This window comes from Pongo pygmaeus, chromosome 1 (genome assembly GCF_028885625.2).
Source record: "Pongo pygmaeus isolate AG05252 chromosome 1, NHGRI_mPonPyg2-v2.0_pri, whole genome shotgun sequence".
NCBI classification, from domain to species: domain Eukaryota; kingdom Metazoa; phylum Chordata; class Mammalia; order Primates; family Hominidae; genus Pongo; species Pongo pygmaeus.
The window spans coordinates 141,650,267-141,668,864 of record NC_072373.2 but is presented as its reverse complement, the minus strand read 5'-3'; positions in this window follow the sequence as shown (position 1 = coordinate 141,668,864).

The window sequence follows — 18,598 nt, the reverse complement described above, 5'->3', positions numbered from 1 at the left end:
GTAACCTGAGCATGGCACTACTACTTTGATAAAGTGTTACATCTAGATTCCTGGAAGGATCAAAATTGTTCTGCTTTCCAAAGTAACTGAGGCCTCAAATTGTGGATATGCCAACTACTCTTAGATTAAAAACACAACTCTTCAAATTGTGAGCTCAGCCCTGAGTTATACAGGCACCTAACTAACAGTTTAAATTATTGTCTCAATCTGACTCTATCCATGATCCATTCAGTAGAATATTAACCCCTTATTCTAAATTTTAAAAAGACAAGCATATAGTAATTATAATCCAAACTTTCCCCAAGCCTCTCCAAACTGCAGATAACAATGAGGTTATCTGAAGAGCAGCCACCCAAATTTCATGGTCACTCTTGCATAATGCTGAAACTCAGGCTCCAGTGAAACTCCTCAAAGTCATCTATGAAGATTGGAATCAACTTTTTCAAAATTCCTGTTAATGATAATATTTTGACCTCCTCCCTTGAATCACGGAAGTTCTTAATGACATCTAAAATGGTGAAACTTTCCAGAAGGTTTTCAATTTACTTTGCCCAGATTCATCAAAGTAATTACTATCTATGGTTACTTATAGCCTTATGAAATGTATTTCTTAAATAATATGACTTGAAAGTCAGCATTACTCCATGATCCATGGGTTTCACGATATTGTATTAACAGGCATGAAAACTACATTAATCTCCTTGTATTATACATCTTCATCAGAGCTCTTGAATGACCAGGTACATTGTCAATGGGCAGTAATATTTTGAGAAAATCTTTCTTTCTGAGCAGTAGGTCTCAACAGTGGGCTTAAAATATTCAGTAAACCATGCTACAAACAGATGTGCTGCCATCTACACTTCGTTATTCCATTTGCAGAGCACAGGCAAAGTAAATTTAGCATAATTTTTAAGGGCCCTAGGACTTTTTGAAAGATATGTTAGCACTGGCTTCAAGTTAAAGTCACCAGCTGCATTAGTTTCTAACAAGAATTTCAGCCTGTTCTTTGAAGATTTGAAGCCAGACATTGTTTTCTCCTTTTTAGCTATGAGAGTCCCAAATGGCATCTTCTTCTAATATAAGGCTGTTTCATCTCCATTAAAAATCCATTCTTTAGTATATCCACCTTCATCAATTTTCTTAGACAGATCTTCTGAATAACTTGCAGCTTCTACATTAGCACTTGCTGTTTCACCTTGCACTTTTATGTTCTAGAGATGGTTTCTTTCCTTAAACCTTATAAACCAACCTCTGCTGGCATCAAACTTTTCTTCTGCAGCTTCCTCACTTCTCTCAGCCATTATAGAATTAAAGAGAGTTGGGGCTTTGCTTTGAATTAGGTCTTGCCTTAAAGGAATGTTGTGGCTAGTTTGATCATCTATCCAGACCACTATAACCTTCTCCATATCAGCAATAAGCTTGTGCCACTTTCCTATCATTTGTGTGTTCACTGGAGTAGTACTTTTAATTTTCTTCAAAAACTTGACTCTTGCATTCACAACTTGGCTAACTGTTTGGCACAAGAGGTCTAGCTTTCAGCCTATTTTAGCTTTTAATAAGCCTTCCTCACTAAGCTTATTTCTAGCTTTTGATTTGAAACAAGAGATATGCAATTCTTCCTTTCACTTGAACACTGACAGGCCATTGTAGGGTTATTAATTGGCCTAATTTCAATATTGTTGTATCTCAGAAAATATAGAGGCCTGAAAAGAGGGAGATACATGGAAAAATGTTTGTCAATGGAGCAGTTAGAACACACGCAACATTTATAAATTAGTTCACCGTCTTATATGAGCACAGTTCGTGATGCCCCAAAACAATTACAATAGTAGCAACAAAGATCATTGATCACAGATCACCATCACAGGTTTACTAACAATGAAAAAGTTTGAAATATTATGAGAATTACCAGCATGGAATAAAGAGACACAAAGTGAGAACATGCTGTTGAAGAAATGAGGCAGATAGATGTGCTCGATTCAGGATTGCCACAAACCTTCAATTTGTAAAAAGTAAAGCAAAGCACAATAAAATGAGATATGCCTGTACAAAGAAACAACCTTAAAAGCACCAAGAGAGAAGCGATTCGTCATATACAAGTGATCCTCAATAAGATTATCATCAGATTTCTCATCAGACACTTGAGTGGCCAGAAGGCAGTGGGCCAACATATTCAAAGTGCTAAAGGAAAAAAAAAAACTGTCAACAAAAATCCCTTATTCAGAAAAATTGTTCTTTAAAAGTAAGGGAGAAATTAAGTAACTCCCAGATAAATAAAACCTGAAAAGAGTTTATTACTACTAAATCTGCCCTGCAAGAAAAGTCCCACAGGGTGAGATGAAAAAACACCAGACAATAACTCAAAACTATATGAAGGAATAAAGATCTTAATAAAGGTAAATACTTGTGAAATTATAAAAGCTAGTTATATTCTAAAAATGGTTTGTAACTCCACTTCTTATTTTCTACATGATTTAAGACATTATATCTTAAATCTTTAATTTAGAACTTTTTAATTTAAAAAGTTTTACTCCAGAACTTTTTAAAAGTTATTCATCTAGGCCAGACACAGTAGCTCGTCCCTATAATCCCAGCACTCTGGGAGGCCAAGGTGGGAGCATTGCTTGAGCCCAGGAATTTCCAGTCCAGCCTAGGCAACATAGTGAGAGACCTCATCTCTACAAAAAAATTTTAAAATTAGCCAGATATGGTGGCATGTGCCCATAGTCCCTGCTACTCAGGAGGCTGAAATGGGGGAATCATTTGAGTCTGAGAGGTCAAACCTGTAGTGAGCAGACATTAAGCCATTGTACTCCAGCCTTGGTAACAGAGCAAGACCATGTCTCAAAAAAGAAAAAATATTCATCTAAAAACTAGCAATATTTTATAACTTTGGTTTATAACTCCACCCATTGTTTTCTACATAATTCAAGAAAATCGTACATTTAAAATAATTAATAGCTTATTTGAGGGGCACACTATGTACAAGAATGTAATTTTGTTACATCAAAAACTGAAAGAGGTGTGACAGAGCTATAAAGAAGCAGAGTTTTTGTATGTTAGTGAAGTTAAGCTGGTAGAAATTCAAATTAGAGTATTATAAATTTAGGGAGTTAATTGTAATCCTCATGGTAACTACAAAGAACATAAAGCTATAGATTATACACAAAAGGAAATAGGAAAAGAATTCAAACATTTCACTATATGAAACAACTAAACACAAAGTAATGCAGGAAATTGGAGATAAAAAAAGCTATAAAACATATAGAAAACAAATTACAAAATAACAGAAGTAAGTCTCTTCTTATCAGTAATTACTTTAAATATAAATGGATTAAATTCTTCAATCAAAAGACAGAGATGGGAAGAGTGAATTTAAAAAAATGGATACAACTGTCTACAATAAATTCACTTTAGATCCAAAACCACAAAGTAATTGACAGCGAAAGAATGAAAGCATATTCTATGTAAATAGTAACCAAAAAAAAAGCAGGATTGCTATATTAAGGTTAGACAAAATAGATATTAATCAAAGAAGGTCACAAGAGACAAAGAAGAATATTATATATTAATACAAGATTCAATATCACAAAAAACACAATAACCATAAACATTTACACACCAAATGACACACCATTAAAAAGAATAAAGTAAAAACTGACAGGATTGAAGGGAGAAATAAACAGTTTTGCAATAATAGTTGGAGATTTTAATGCCCTACTTTCAATAATAGATAACAACCAGACAGGTGGTAAGGAAGGAAAAAGAGGTCTTAACACAATAAACCAACTAGATCTAACAAATAATATAGAACGCTCTACCCAACAACAACAGCATACACATTCTTTTCAAGTGCATATGGCAAGTTTTTCAGGATAGACCATATGTTATACCACAAATTAAATCTCAATAGATTTTAAAGGGTAGATACCATAGAATGTATCTCCTTTGAGCACATTGGGATGAAATTTGCTATCAATAACAGAGAAAAGAAGAAAATTAACAAATTTGTGGAAATTTAACATTCCACTCAACAAACAATGGATCTAATAAGTAATCACAAATGAAATTAGAAAGTACTTTGAAATAAATGAAAATGAAAACACAACATACCAAAACTTATGCGATATAACGAAATTAGTGCAAAGAAAGAAATATGCAGCTATAAATTCTAACATTAAAAAATAAGAAAGTTTAGGAAATGTGTACCCTAAAAGTCCAGACTCCAAAACTCTGCAACTCAGTTGCAGAGTTGAAATGCATGTAAGAAATCTGCATTTGTACTCCCTAAATCTAAAAAAATTTTAAAAATTAAAACAAAATAAAAATAAAAAACAAGAACAATCTAAAACCAACAGCCTAACTTTACAACATAACGAACTATATAAAGAAGAACAAGCTAAACTCAAAGGTAGTAGAATGAAGGAAAATAGAGATTAGAGTACAGATAAATGAAATAGAAAAAGATAAGGAAAATCAATGAAACCAAAAGTCAATTCTTGGAAAAGATCAACAAAATTGACAAATGTTTAACTAGAAGCACTAAGAATAAAAGAGAGAAGACTCCATTTACTGAAATCAGAAATGAAAGTTGAGACATTACTACTGATTCTACAGAAGTTAAAAGAATAAGAGAGTGCTATGAAAATTGTACACCAAAAAATTGGACAATCTATATAAAATGAAAAATTCCTAGAAAGACAAAACCTACGAAGCAAAATAAAAAAGAAATAGAAAATCTGAAAAGACCTATAACTGGTGAGAAGATTGAATTAGAATAAAAAATATTTCAACCCAAACAAACAAAGCAACAACAAAAAACCCCTGGACATGATGGCTTCACTGGTGAATTCTACCAAACATTTAAAGAAGAACACCAATACTTCTTAAACTTTTCCCCCAATAAATTGATGAAGAAAAAAACATTTTCTAGTTCATTCTATAAGATCAAAATTCTATGAGACCGCTTTATGAGATCTCTGATGCTGATGCCAGACAAAGACACAACAAGAAAACTGCAGACCGATATCCCTTACGAACATTGAGCCAAAAATTCTCAATAAAATACTAGCAAACTGAATTCAGCAACATATTTGAAGGATTACAAACTATGAACAAGTGGTGTTTATTCCTGGAGTGCAAGAATGATTCAACTCAATAAATCAATCAGTGTAATACACCATTATAACAGAATGAAGGAAAAAAAACATATGATCACCTCAACTGATGCAGAAAAAGCATTTGGCAAAATTCAACAACTTTCATGATAAAAACCCTGAATAAACTAGGAATAGAAACTACCTCAACATAATAGAAGTTATATATTTAAAAGCCCAGAGTAAACATCATACTCAAGAGTGAAAGACTGAAAGCTTTTCCTCTAACATCAGGAACAAGACAAGGATGCCCATTTTCCCCATGTCTAAGATAGCTTTGGATATTCTATCTTATTTTTTTCTTGCTTTATTTTCCAGATGAATAAAGAAAATGTGACACATATGCACAATGGAGTGCTGTTCAGCCACGAGCAAGAATGACAGTCAGTCATTTGCAACAACATGGATGGAACTGAAGATCATTATGTTAAGTGAAATATGCCAGACACAGAAAAGCAAATATCACATGTTCTCAATTATTTTTGGAATCTAAAAATCAAAACAATTAGACTCATGGACATAGAGAGTTGAAAGATGGTTACCAGAGGCTGGAAAGGGTAGTGGGGAGCTGGTAGTAGGAGGTGGGGGTGTTTAATGGGTACAAAAATATAGTTAGAAAGAATGAATAAGACCTACTATTTGATAGCACAACAGGGTGACTACAATCAACAATAACTTAGTTGTACATTATAAAATAACTTGAAGAGTGTAACTGGGTTGTTTATAATTCATAGGATAAATGCTTGAGAAGATGGATATCCCATTGTCTATAATGTGTTTATTTCACATTGCATGCCTGTGTCAAAACATCTCATGTACCCCATAATTATATACACCTACCATGTAGCCACAAAAATTAAAAATAAAAAAATTTAAAAATAAAAAGGATCCACATTGGATAGAAAGAAGTAAAATTACCTCTATTTGCACGTGACATGATCCTATATGTAGAAAACTCTAAAGATTCCTCACCAAGAAACTGTTAAAACTAACAGGTGAACTTATCAAATTAGCAAGATGTAAAGTCAATGCACAATAATCAGTAGCATTCCTATACATTAATAATTAACAACCTAAAATAATTAAGAAAATTCCATTTATGATAGCATCAAAAAAATAAAATGCTTAGAAATTAACTTAATCAAGGAGGAGAAAGACTTGCATGATAAAAACTACAAAACATTGCTAAAAGAAATTTTAAAATATATAACTGAAAACGCATCTCATGTTCAAGGGTTGGAAGAATTAATATTGCTAAGATGTCAATACTACTGATAGATGCAGGAAGCAGATCAGAGGGTCCCCAGAGAATCTTCAACCTTTCCCAATATCAGGAGCCCACACCCTATGTCAGTGTGTCCTGGATGTGAGACGTGGAGTCAAAGGTTATTATTTTGGAGCTTTGAGATTTAGTAACTTCCCTGCTGGGTTTTGGATTTGCCTGGGTCCTGTAGTGCTATTATTTTGGCCAATTTCTTCCTTTTGAAACAGGAATGTTTACCCAATGCTTGTACCCCCATGGTATCTCGGAGGTAACTAACCTGTTTTTTTATTTTACAGGCTGATAAGTGGAAGGGACTTCCCTTGTCTAAGATGAGACTTTGGACTCTGGACTTTTGAGTTAACACTGGAATGGGTTAAGATTTTGTGGAATTATTAGGAAGGTATGATTGTATTTTGAAATGTGAGAAGGACATGAGATTTGAGAGGAGCCAGGAACAAAATGATATAGTTTGGATGTATATCCCTGCCCATATCTCATGTTGAAATATAATCCCCAGTGTTAGAGTTGAAGCTCTGTATTAGCCCGTTTTCACACCACTGTAAAGATACTACCTTAGACTGGATGATTTATAAACAAAAGAGGATTAATTGACTCACAGTTCTGCATAGGTGGAGAGGCCTCAGGAAACTTACAATCATGGCAGAAGGGAAAGGGGAAGCAAGACATGTCTTACATGATGGCAGGAAGAGCAAGAGCGTGGAAGTGCCACACTTTAAAACCATCAGCTCTTATGAGAATTCACTAATTATCACGAGAACAGCATTGAGGGAAACTGCTCCCATGATCCAATCACCTCCCACCAGAACCCTCCCTTGACATGTGGGGATTACAATTCCAGATGAGATTTGGGTGGGGACACAGAGCCAAACCATATCAGGCTTGGTGGAAGGTGATTGGATCATGGGGGTGGTTTTAGCATCTTCTTTTTGGTGCTGTCCTCATGATAGTGAGTGAATTCTCATGAGATCTGGTCCTTTAAAAGTGTGTGGCACCTTTCCCTATTCTCTCTTGCTCCTGCTCTGGCCATATGATGTGCCTGCTCCCCGCTTCATCTTCCAGCATGATTGCAAGTTTCCTGAAGCCTTTCCAGAAGCTGAGCAGATGCCAGCATCATGCTTCCTGTACAGCCTACAGAACTGTGAGCCAATTAAATGTCTTTTCTTTATAAATTATCTAGCCTCAGTAATTTTTAAAAGGCAAGAATAGCCTAAAATACTAACCAAAGTAATCTACAGATTCAATGCAATACCCATCAAAATCTCAATGATATTTTGCACAAATAGAAAAAAAAATTATAAAATTCATTTGGAATCTAAAGGGATGCAGATTCGCAAAAACAATCTTGAAAAAGAAGAATAAAGCTGGAGAACTCACACCTCACGATGTAAAACTTACTACAAAACTACAGTAATCAAAAGAGTTTAATGCCTTCAAAAAGAAAGATTTATAGACCAGTGGAATAGAAGGGAGAACAAAAAAATAAAACCCTACATATTAGTCAGTCATTTTTGACAATTATGCCAAAACCACTCAATGTGGAAAGAACAGTCTTTTCAGCAAATGGTACTAAGAAAACTCAATATTCACATGCAAATAATAAAATTAGACCCCTACCCAACACCATATGCAAAAATTAACTCAAAATGCATTAAAGACCTAAGTGTAAAACCTAAAACTGTGAAACTTTTAGAAGAAAAGATAGGGCAAAAGTTTTATGCCATTGGATTTAGCAATGACTTTGAATATGAAAGGCATAGACAACAAAAACAAAAATTGATAAATTGGACTCCATGAAAAGTAAAACGTTTGGTGCATCAGAAAATACTATCAACAGTGTAAAAAGGCAACACACAGAATGAGAGAAAATATTTGCAAATCACATATTTGATAAGGGATTAATACCCAAAATATAGAAAGAACTTCTAAAACTCAGTAATAAAAAAAACAAACACCTAGATTCAAAAATGGGTAAAGGACTTCAATAGGCACCGATCCAAAGAGCATATACAAATGGCTAAAAATGACATGAGAAAATATGACTAATCATTAAGTAAAGCAAATCAAACCTATGAGACACCACATCACATGCATTAAAGTTTTATATTTTCTACCCACAAAAATAAAATAAACTAACAAGTAAGTGTTGGAGAGAATGTGGAGTAACTGGAACCCTTACACACTGTTGATGGGCATGTAAAATGATTCAGCCATCATAAAAAAAAAAAGACAGTGGTTTCTTAAAAACTAAAAATAGCAGAGGCTTCAAATGGCTGAATACAAGCATCTCTTATTCACCCCCTCTACTAAAAAGAGCTAAAATAGTGAGTAGATAATTACAGTTCAAATAGATCAGCCAAGAGAGAACACTGGAGTTTAATAGAAAGGTGCCAGGAAATACCTAAAGCAAGGAAGAAAGGAAAATGAGGCAGCCTGGTTGGCCAGGATCAGCTAAGAGCCCAGACAGAATCTGCAATATCAGGAAAGGGTAAGTGAGAGACCCCTAGTGATCTACATTCCCACCATAGACCTCTGCAATCCTAGCCACAGGCGAGCACCTAGACCCTTGAGGGCCCTGAAACAGACATGACATAGAGAGCTGTCTGGAGACTACATGACAGCATTGCCTCAGGGAAGGAGCCTGCACTGGGTCCCACACTTTTCTGAGTCCTAAGCAGCAGCTCAGTGTGCCATTTTGAGAGCCCAACTCACAACAGACTGTGCACTGTTCTGGGGCCCAATGGCACCAGAGCTGAGGCATGAGCAAAGTGCAGGCTGCTGCAAGGGCTGAAACACAAGCAAGGCACCGACTGCCGCCACTGGAACTGAGGCATGAGCAAGGCAGAGGCTACTACATCCAAGGCTGAGGCACAAAAGGGATGCATGTTTCCCACTCACCAGCATAGGATGCCACCACTGAGGGTAGCCTGCCCTCCCCAGTAGCAAGGCCACAGCACAGTCTCTGCTGCCCCCAGCCCAAATATTCTGCTGGGGTTCTGGGAATTGTCCCACTGCTACCAACCATGACAGGTGCCTGCATACGCCATGAAGGGGCCTGAATACAAGCCTGCCCCACCTAGCTCACCCTCACCTGTGCCAGATCAGGTAGTCCGAAGGCCTGGAGATTGCCCAGCCCAGTCCAACACTGTTGGCACCTAAGTATTCTTTCCAGGTACCTGAGGTTGGGCCTATCCACCCTGCCACTACCACCATACCTGGCACCTACCTGCACATACCATCTATAGGCCTGGAGACTGGCCTGCCCAACTCATCACCACCACTGCCAAAACCAATGTACACCATTCAGAACCAGAGAGTAACCCCACCACTACTATTGCTATCATCCATGCCACATGCCTTTCTGGAGACCTAAAAACCCTCCCGCCTACCCAGCCTGCCACTGCCACTAACAGCATCTGCCCAAGCCACCCAGAAGCCCAAGAATGGGCCTGCCTGTAGCCACTGATACCAATGCCAGTATATGCTGCCTGGGAGCAAAGAACAGGAACAATCAGTCCACCACTCCTAGCAATGGGGCATGAAGACAGGCCTACCTGGCATTCCACTTCCCATCAAAATTTTACTACAACCTCCACTAATAAGCATAGCCTAAATCACCAAGGAAATTACAGACATCACTAATGCTATTCACAGTTGAAAAAATAATACAGAGAAAATGCTACTGCACACACTCAGAGCCAAAACCAATGTACCCTACCCTGCTAACACCATAGACAAATCATTAGGAAAAAGTCTTCCCCTATGAAACCAAATTTAAAAAAATAAAATGGAAGAAGTGACTGTTACACCAAATTCACAGACATCAGTGTAAGGACATGAAAAAACAAAACAACAAAAAAATTACACCTCCAAAGGAATACAATAATTATTCAGCAACAGATCTCCATCAAAAAGAAATTTATGAAATCCCAGAAAAAATTCAAAATATTGGTTCTAAAGCTAAGTGAAATATGACAGAATTCTAAAAGACAATACAAACAAATTAGAAAAACAATTCAGGATATGAATTTGTAATTTAACAAAGAGATAGATATTTTTAAAGAATCAAACAGAAATTCTGGATCTAAAGAATTTATTGAATGAAATACAAAATTCATGTAAAAGCTTCAACAATAGATTAGATCAAGCAGAAGAAAGAATGCCAAGTCTTTTGAAATAATTCAGTGATATAAAAATAAATTTAAAAAAGAATAGAAAACAATAAGCAAAGATTTATGACATATGGGACATTATAAAGCAACCCAATATACAAATTTTTGGTGTCCCAGAATGCAAAGAGAAAATGAAAAAGTTAGAAAATCTATTTAATAAAATAATAAATTAAAACTTCCCAAGTTTAGCAAGAGATGTAGACATCCAGATAGAGGAGGCTCAGACTCCCAAATAGACACAATGCAAAAAGTTATTCTCCAAAGCATATTATAGTCAAATGATCAAAAGTCAAACACAAAAAGAAAATTTTAAAATCAGGGAGAGAAAAACATCTAGTCACCTATAAAGGAATCCCCATGAGACTAACAGCAAATTTCTCAGAAGACAAAGAGAGAACAGGATTATATATTAGAAGTGTTGGGTTTTAAAAAAAAGCCAACCAATGATACTATACCCAGCAAAATTATTCTTCACAAATGGAGGATAAATACAGTCCTTCTCAGACAGGCAAAAGCTGGGGAACTTCATCACCACTAGAACAGCCCTATCATAAATGTGTAAGGGACAAAATGGGTAGAGTAAGATAGTTGAATAGATGGCCCCACTGATTGTTCCCCCCGATGACAGGAATACCAAATTCAAAAACCACCATCATAAGCAATATCATAAGAAACAAAAATTAGGTGAGCACTCGAAGTACCTGGTTTTAACTTCATCTCACTAAAAGAAGTGATGAAAAGGGCAGAAAATACAGTCTTGAAATGCTAATGCCACTCCTCTCCCATCCCCCTACAACAGACACATGGCACAAAGAGATCTGTGTGCTTGGGAGAGGGAGAGCTCAGTGACTATGAGACTTTGTATTGAACTCAGTGCTGCTCTGTCACAGTGGAAAGCAAACCATGCTGAAATCAGCTGACACCTGCCCATGCAGAAAGCATTCAGATTAGCCCTAGCCAGAGGGTAATTACCCATTGCAGTAGTTGAAACTTGAGTTCTGATAAAGCTGAGGGCTCAAGTGTTATGGGGTCCTAAATAACCTCAAAAGGCAGTCTAGACCACAAGGACTGCAACTCTCCTACTGGGTTCAGAGACAGTGGACCTAGGGGACTTGTCACTTGCTGAGACACCAGCTGGGGAAGTTAAGGGAATGGTTGTGCCACCACTCCCACAACTCCAGGCAACACACCTCATGGCTCCAAAAGAGATCCCTTCCTTCAGCTCAAGGAGAGGGAAGAGTAAAGAAGCCTTTTGTCTTGCATGTTGGATACCAGCTCAGCCATAGTAGGATATGGCACTGGCCAGAGTTGTAAGGCCCCCATTCCACGCCCTAGCTCCCAGATAGCATTTCTAGACACACCCTGGGCCAGAAGGAAATTCACTACCTAGAAGAGAAGGACCCAGTCCTGACAGGATCCATCATCTTCTGACTTAAGAGCCCCTGAACCCTAAAAACCAGCAGTGATATTCAGGTAGTATGTTGTGGGTCTTAGGTGAAACTGTAAGACACACTGGCTTCAGGTGTGACACAGCATATTCTTAACTGTGGTGGCTACAATGAGAGACACCTTCTGCTTGACAAAAGCAAAGAGAAAACTATAGAAGGCTTTGTCTTCCACCTTAGGTACCAGCTTGGCCACAGTGGGGCAGAGCATTAAGTGGGCTTTTGGGATCCGTGATTTCCGTACTTGGCTCTTAAATGGCATTTGTGGAGCTCCCCTGGGCCAAAGGGGAGTCAACAGCCCTGAAGAATGAGTCCCATGCCTAGTGGCATTTACCACAAGCTGACTGAAAAGCCTGTGGGCATCAAGTGAACATTGGGGATAGCCTGGCAGTACTCCCCATGGGACTTTGGATGTGATGGCTATGGGGTGAGGTTCCTCTGCCTGTGGAAAGGGGTGGAAAGAGTGGGAAGAATTACATCTTATGTTTTGAGAACCAGCTCAAGCACAGTAGAATAGAACACCAAGCAGATTTCTAAGATTTTTAACTCCATTCCCTAGCTCCTAGAAGCATCCCTGGGCCCAACTGGGGCCTGGGGGAACATGCTGCCTTGAAGAGAAGGATGCAAACCTGGCTGGCTTCACCACTTGCTGATTGCAGAGGCCTAGGCCTTGAAGGAACATGGGTGGTAGACAGGTAGTGGTTACAGTGGGCTTTGAGTGAAATCCATTGCTGTGCTGGTGTCAGGTCTGACCCAGTGCAGTCCCAGTGGTAGTGGCCAAAATGGTGCTTGTGTCACGTCACCACAAGCCACAGGTGGCTCAGCATGAACAAGGAGACACTATTTGTTTGGGGGAAAGTAAGAAAAGAAAACAAGAGTGGCTGCCTCTTCCTGATAACCCGGAGAATTATTCCAGACTTTATCCAAGACCACCAAGGTGGTACTTCTACAAGTCTGCAAGAACCACAGTGTTACTGGGATTTGGTGCCCCCTAATGCAGACACAGCTTAGATCACAACACCCAAATTCTTTCAAATATCTGGAAAGCCTTCTCATGAAGGAAGGGTACAAACAAGTGCAGACTGCAAAGACTAAAATAAATACCTACCTCTTCAATGCCGAGACACTGGTGAACATCAGCAAGCATAAACACCACCCAGGAAAACAAGACCTCACCAAACAAACTAAATAAAGAAGCAGAGATCAATCCTGGAGAAACAAAGATATGTGACCTTTCAGACAGATAATTTAAAATATATGTTTTGAGGAAACTCAAAGAAAGTCAAGACAACACAGAGGAGGAATTCAGAAATCTCTCAGATAAATTTAATTAAGGAAATTGAAATAATTAAAAAGAAGCAGACATTCTGGAGCTGAAAAATGCAATTGACACACTGAAGAATACATCAGATTCTCTTAATAGCAGAAATGATCAAGCAGAAGAAAAAATTAGTGAGCTTGAAGACAGGCTATTTGAAAACATAGTTACAGGAGACAAAAGGACAAAGAATAAAAAAGAATGAAGCACACCTAAAACACCTAGAAAATAACCTTAAAAGGACAAACCTAAAATGTATTGGCCTTAGGAGACAGAGAAAGACATTGAGGTAGAAAGTTTATCCACAGGGATAATAACAGAGAACTTCCCAAACCTACAGAAGGATGTCAATATTCAAGTAGACGAAGGTTATAGAACACTAAGTAGATTTAACCCAAAGAAGACTACCTCAAGACATTTAATAATCAAACCAGCAAAAACCAAGGATTCTAACAGCAGCAAAATAAAAGAACAAATAATATACAAAGAAGTTCTAATACATCAGAGAGCAGACTTTTCAGTGGAAACCTTACAGACCAGGAAAGAGTGCTGATGATATTAACCTTATATCTAGAAAAACCTAAAGACTTTTCCAAAAAAAAAAAACCCTTCTTAGCTAAGATTTGATAAATAAATTCAGTAAAGTTTCCGGATACAAAGTCAACATACAAAAATCAGTAGCATTTCTATACACCAACAATTAAGTAACCGAGAAAGAAATCGAGAAGACAATCCCATTTACAAGAGTTACCAAAAAAAGTGCCTAGGAATAAGTTTAACCAAGGAAGTAAAAGACCTCTACAAGGAAAAGTACAACACACTGATGAAAAAAAATTGAAGATGACACAAACAAATAGAAAGACATTCCATGCTTATGGATTGGAATAATTAATATTAAAATAACTATATTGCCCAAAGCAATCTATAGATTCAATGTGATCCCTACGAAAATACCAACATCATTGTTTACAGAAATAGAAAAAAAGCAATCCCAAAATCTTTATGGAACCAAAAAAGAGCCAAAATAGCCAAAGAAGTCCTGAGCAAAAAGAACAAAGCTAGAGGCATCACAATTCCTTACTCTATATTACAAGGTTATAGTAACTAAAACAGCACAGTATTGGTATAAAAACAGACACATGGACCAATGGAACAGAAGAGAGAATACAGAAATAAGTCCACATATTTACTGTCACCTGGTTTTTCTAAAAAAATGACAAGAACATACCTGGGAAAAAGACAACTTTTTCAATAAATAGTGCTGGGAAAATTAGATATCCATATCCAAAAGAATGAAACTGGACCCCTATCTCTCATCATATACAAAAATCAACTCAAGACGGATTAAAAACTTAAACATAAAACCCAAAACTATTAAAATACTAGAAGAAAACCTAGGGAAAACACTTCAGGACATTGGTTTAGGCTAAGACTTCAAAAGCACAGACAGCAAAAAAAAAAATAGACAAACAGGACTATATATATTAAACTAAAAAGTTTCTGCACAGCAACGGAAACAGTCAACATAGAGAAGAGATAGTCTGTTGAATGGAAGAAAATATTTGTGAACTATTTCTCTGACAAGGAGCTAATATTCAAAATATACAAGGAACTAAAAGAATTCAACAGTAAATAATAATGATAATCCTGTTAAAAAGTGGGTAAAAGCTGGGCATGGTAGCTTGTGCCTGTAATCCTAGCTACTTGGGAGGCTGAGGCAGGAGAACTGCTTGAGGCTAGGAGTTAAAGACCAGCATGTGCAACAGAGCAAGAACCTGTCTGTAACACAAAAAAATTAAATTATCTAGGCATGGTGGTGCGCACCTGTAGTCCTACATACTCAGGAGGCTGAAGTAGGAAGATCACTTGAACCCAGGAGTTTGAGATTGCAGTGAGCTATGATTGTGCCATTGCACTCCAGCCTGAGCAACACAGCAATATCCTGTCACAAAAAAAGTGGAGAAAAGACATAAATAGACATTTCTCAAAAGAAGACACACAAATGGCCAACAGATATATGAAAAATTGTTCAACATCACTAATCATCAGAGAAATGCAAATCTAAACCATAATGAGATATCATGTTATCCCAATTACAATGGCTACTATTGGAAAAAAAAAAAAAAAAAATGGGCCAGGCGCAGTGGCTCACTCCTGTAATCCCAGCACTTTGGGAGGCCGAGGAGGGTGGATCACCTGAGGTCAGGAGTTCAAGACCAGCCTGGCCAACATGGCGAAACCCCATCTCTACTAAAAATACAAAAATTAGCTGGGCGTGGTAGCATGTGCCTGTAATCCCAGCTACTTGAGAGGCTGAGGCAGGAGAATTGTTTGAACCCAGGAGGCGGGGGTTGCAGTGAGGCAAGATTGTACCATTGCACTCCAGCCTAGGCAACAAGAGTGAAACTACATCTCAGACAAAAAAAAAAAAAAAAAAAAATAGCAGGTGCCGGTAAGGACATGGCGAAAAGGGAACTCTTATACACTGTTGGTAGGAATGTAAATTAGTACAGCAAAGGAGTATGTTGTATGTTTATTGGACTATTCATAATAGCAAATATATAGAACCAACCTAAGTGTTTATCAATAGGTGAATGGATAAAGAAAATGTGGTATATATACATAATGGGATATGATTTGGCCATAACAAAGAATGAAATCATGTCGTTTGCAGCAACATGGATAGAACTAAAGATCATTGTGTTAAGTGAAATAAGCTAACCACAAAAAGATAAATTTTGCATGTTCTCACTCATATATGGGAGCTAAAACAGTTTACCTTATGGAAGTAGAAAATGGAATAACTAGTACCAGTAGTCATTGCACTATAGTTAGCAACGATGTATCATATAATTCAAAGTAGCCTGAAGAGAGAACTTGAAATATTCCCAACACAAATAAATGACAAATACTCAAGGTGATGGATACCCTAAATGCCCTGACTTGATCATTACACCTTCTATGCATGCAGCAAAATATCACATGTATCCCATCCATATGTAAAATATCATGTATCAATTTTTAAAAATAAAAATAAAATTACTATATGCTCCAGCAATTTCACTTCTGGATATATACTCAAAAGAATTGAAAGCAAGGTCTCAAAGAGATATCTGTACACCTGTGTTCATAGCAGCATGTTTTACAATAGTAACAACATGGAAGCAACCCAGGTGTCCATCAACAGCTAAATGGATAAGCAAAATGTAGTGCATACATATAGAGTGGAATAATATTTAGCCTTAAAAAGGAAGAAAAATCTAACATATGCTACAACATCAATGAACCTGAGGACATTATGCTAAGTGAAATAAGCCAGTCACAAAAAGATAAATACTGTGTAATTCCACCTACCTGAGACAATTAGTGTAGTCAAATTTTTAGAGACAGAAAGTAGAATGGTGATTGCCAAGGGCTGAGGGAGAGGGAGCATGGCGAGATGTTGTTTAATGGGTATAGAGTTTCAGTTTTACAAGATGTAAAGAGTTCTGGAGATTGATGATGGTGATGGCTGCTCAACATTATGAATGTAATCAATTCCATTGAACTGTACATGTGAAATGGTTAAGATCATAAATTTTGTTATGTGTATTTAACACAATTTTTAAATTGAAAATAATAAAATCACAACTGAAGATAAGAAGTTCTTTCGGGGACTGTTGTGGGGTGGGGGCAGGGGGGAGGGATAGCATTGGGAGATATACCTAATGCTAGATGACGAGTTGGTGGGTGCAGCGCACCAGCATGGCACATGTATACATATGTAACTTACCTGCACATTGCGCACATGTACCATAGAGCCTAAAGTATAATAATAATAATAATAATAATAATAATAATAAAAAGAAAAAAAAAGAATAATAAATTTAAAATATTTTCAAAAAAAAAAAAAAAAGAAGTTCTTATTTCAGTGCTTGAAAGTGGATTACTACTATCCTGAACCTATCCATTTCTCTCCAATTACAGTTCTATTGCCACCATTTTTGCCTAAGCCAGCCTTATTTCCCATCTGGACTACTGTAACAGCCTCCAACTTGGTGACCTGCAGCCTCCTCTGTATTTCTATTTTCTTTTCACCTATCTAATTCCCATGTATTTTTTGAGCTTCAATGAAAATGTCAATATCTCAAAAATAACCTTTCCTGACCACTCTTGTTGTAGACAAATTATGACCCATGTGGTAGGTAGAATAAGGACCTCCCCTACCCAAAATGCTCTAATCCCTGGAAAGTGGATCATGTTCCATTACATGGAAAAGAAGGAAATAAAATTGCAGGTGAAAGCAAGGTTCCCAACCAGCTGACCTTAAAATAGAGTATCCTGGACTATCCAGGTGGGTGCAATGTAATCACTCAGTTGTGGAAAAGGGAGCAGAAGAGGATCAGAGTAAATATGAAAATAACTCAGCCCACCACTGTTAACTTTGAAGATGAATTAAGAGAGTCACAAGCCAAGGAATGCAGATGACCTCTAAAAGGCGGAATGAACAAGGAAACAGTTTTTCCCCTAGATCTTCCAGACGCTTTGATTTTAGCCCAGTGAGCCCCACTTTGGGTTTCTAATGTCCAGAACTTTAAGATAATAAGTGTATGTTCTTTTAAGCCATAAAGTTTGTAGCAGTTTGTTACAGCAGCACTTGAAAACTAACACATCCCTTTAACATAAATTATCATAGGACACCTTTGGGTGAACTTCTTCAAACTGTGAATTACACTAATTATTTGGTCAATATCTCTATGCTTACAAAGTGTATTTCCATTCTGTCCTGCTCATAACTGGCTTAGGACATTGCCTGGTACATAGTAGGCTCTCTACAAATATTTGTTGAGTGAATGAACTGTATTGTAGCAAAATATTCTGACCCCATACAACCAAAACAATTGCACTCCAAGAAATGTACAATCCAGCCCAAAAGCTGAAGTTCCTGTGGCTAAATGATGTGAACAGAAACACTTCGATTTATAAATATTAAGACAATGCAATAACGAGTGAGAAACATTTAGGAAAGGCAAAGAAGATCCAATATACATATATGTCACCAAAGAATATAATCAAAGCAGAGGAACAGAACAAACACTATAAACTATAACTAAAAAAAAATTTAAAAATATTGAAACTATATATTGAAAGAATACACTATGACATTTGAAGATGTCAACTTAGAACAACCTTAGGCATATATTAGTAATTACGAAATATTTTAATTCTATCCATCTCTATGTCCT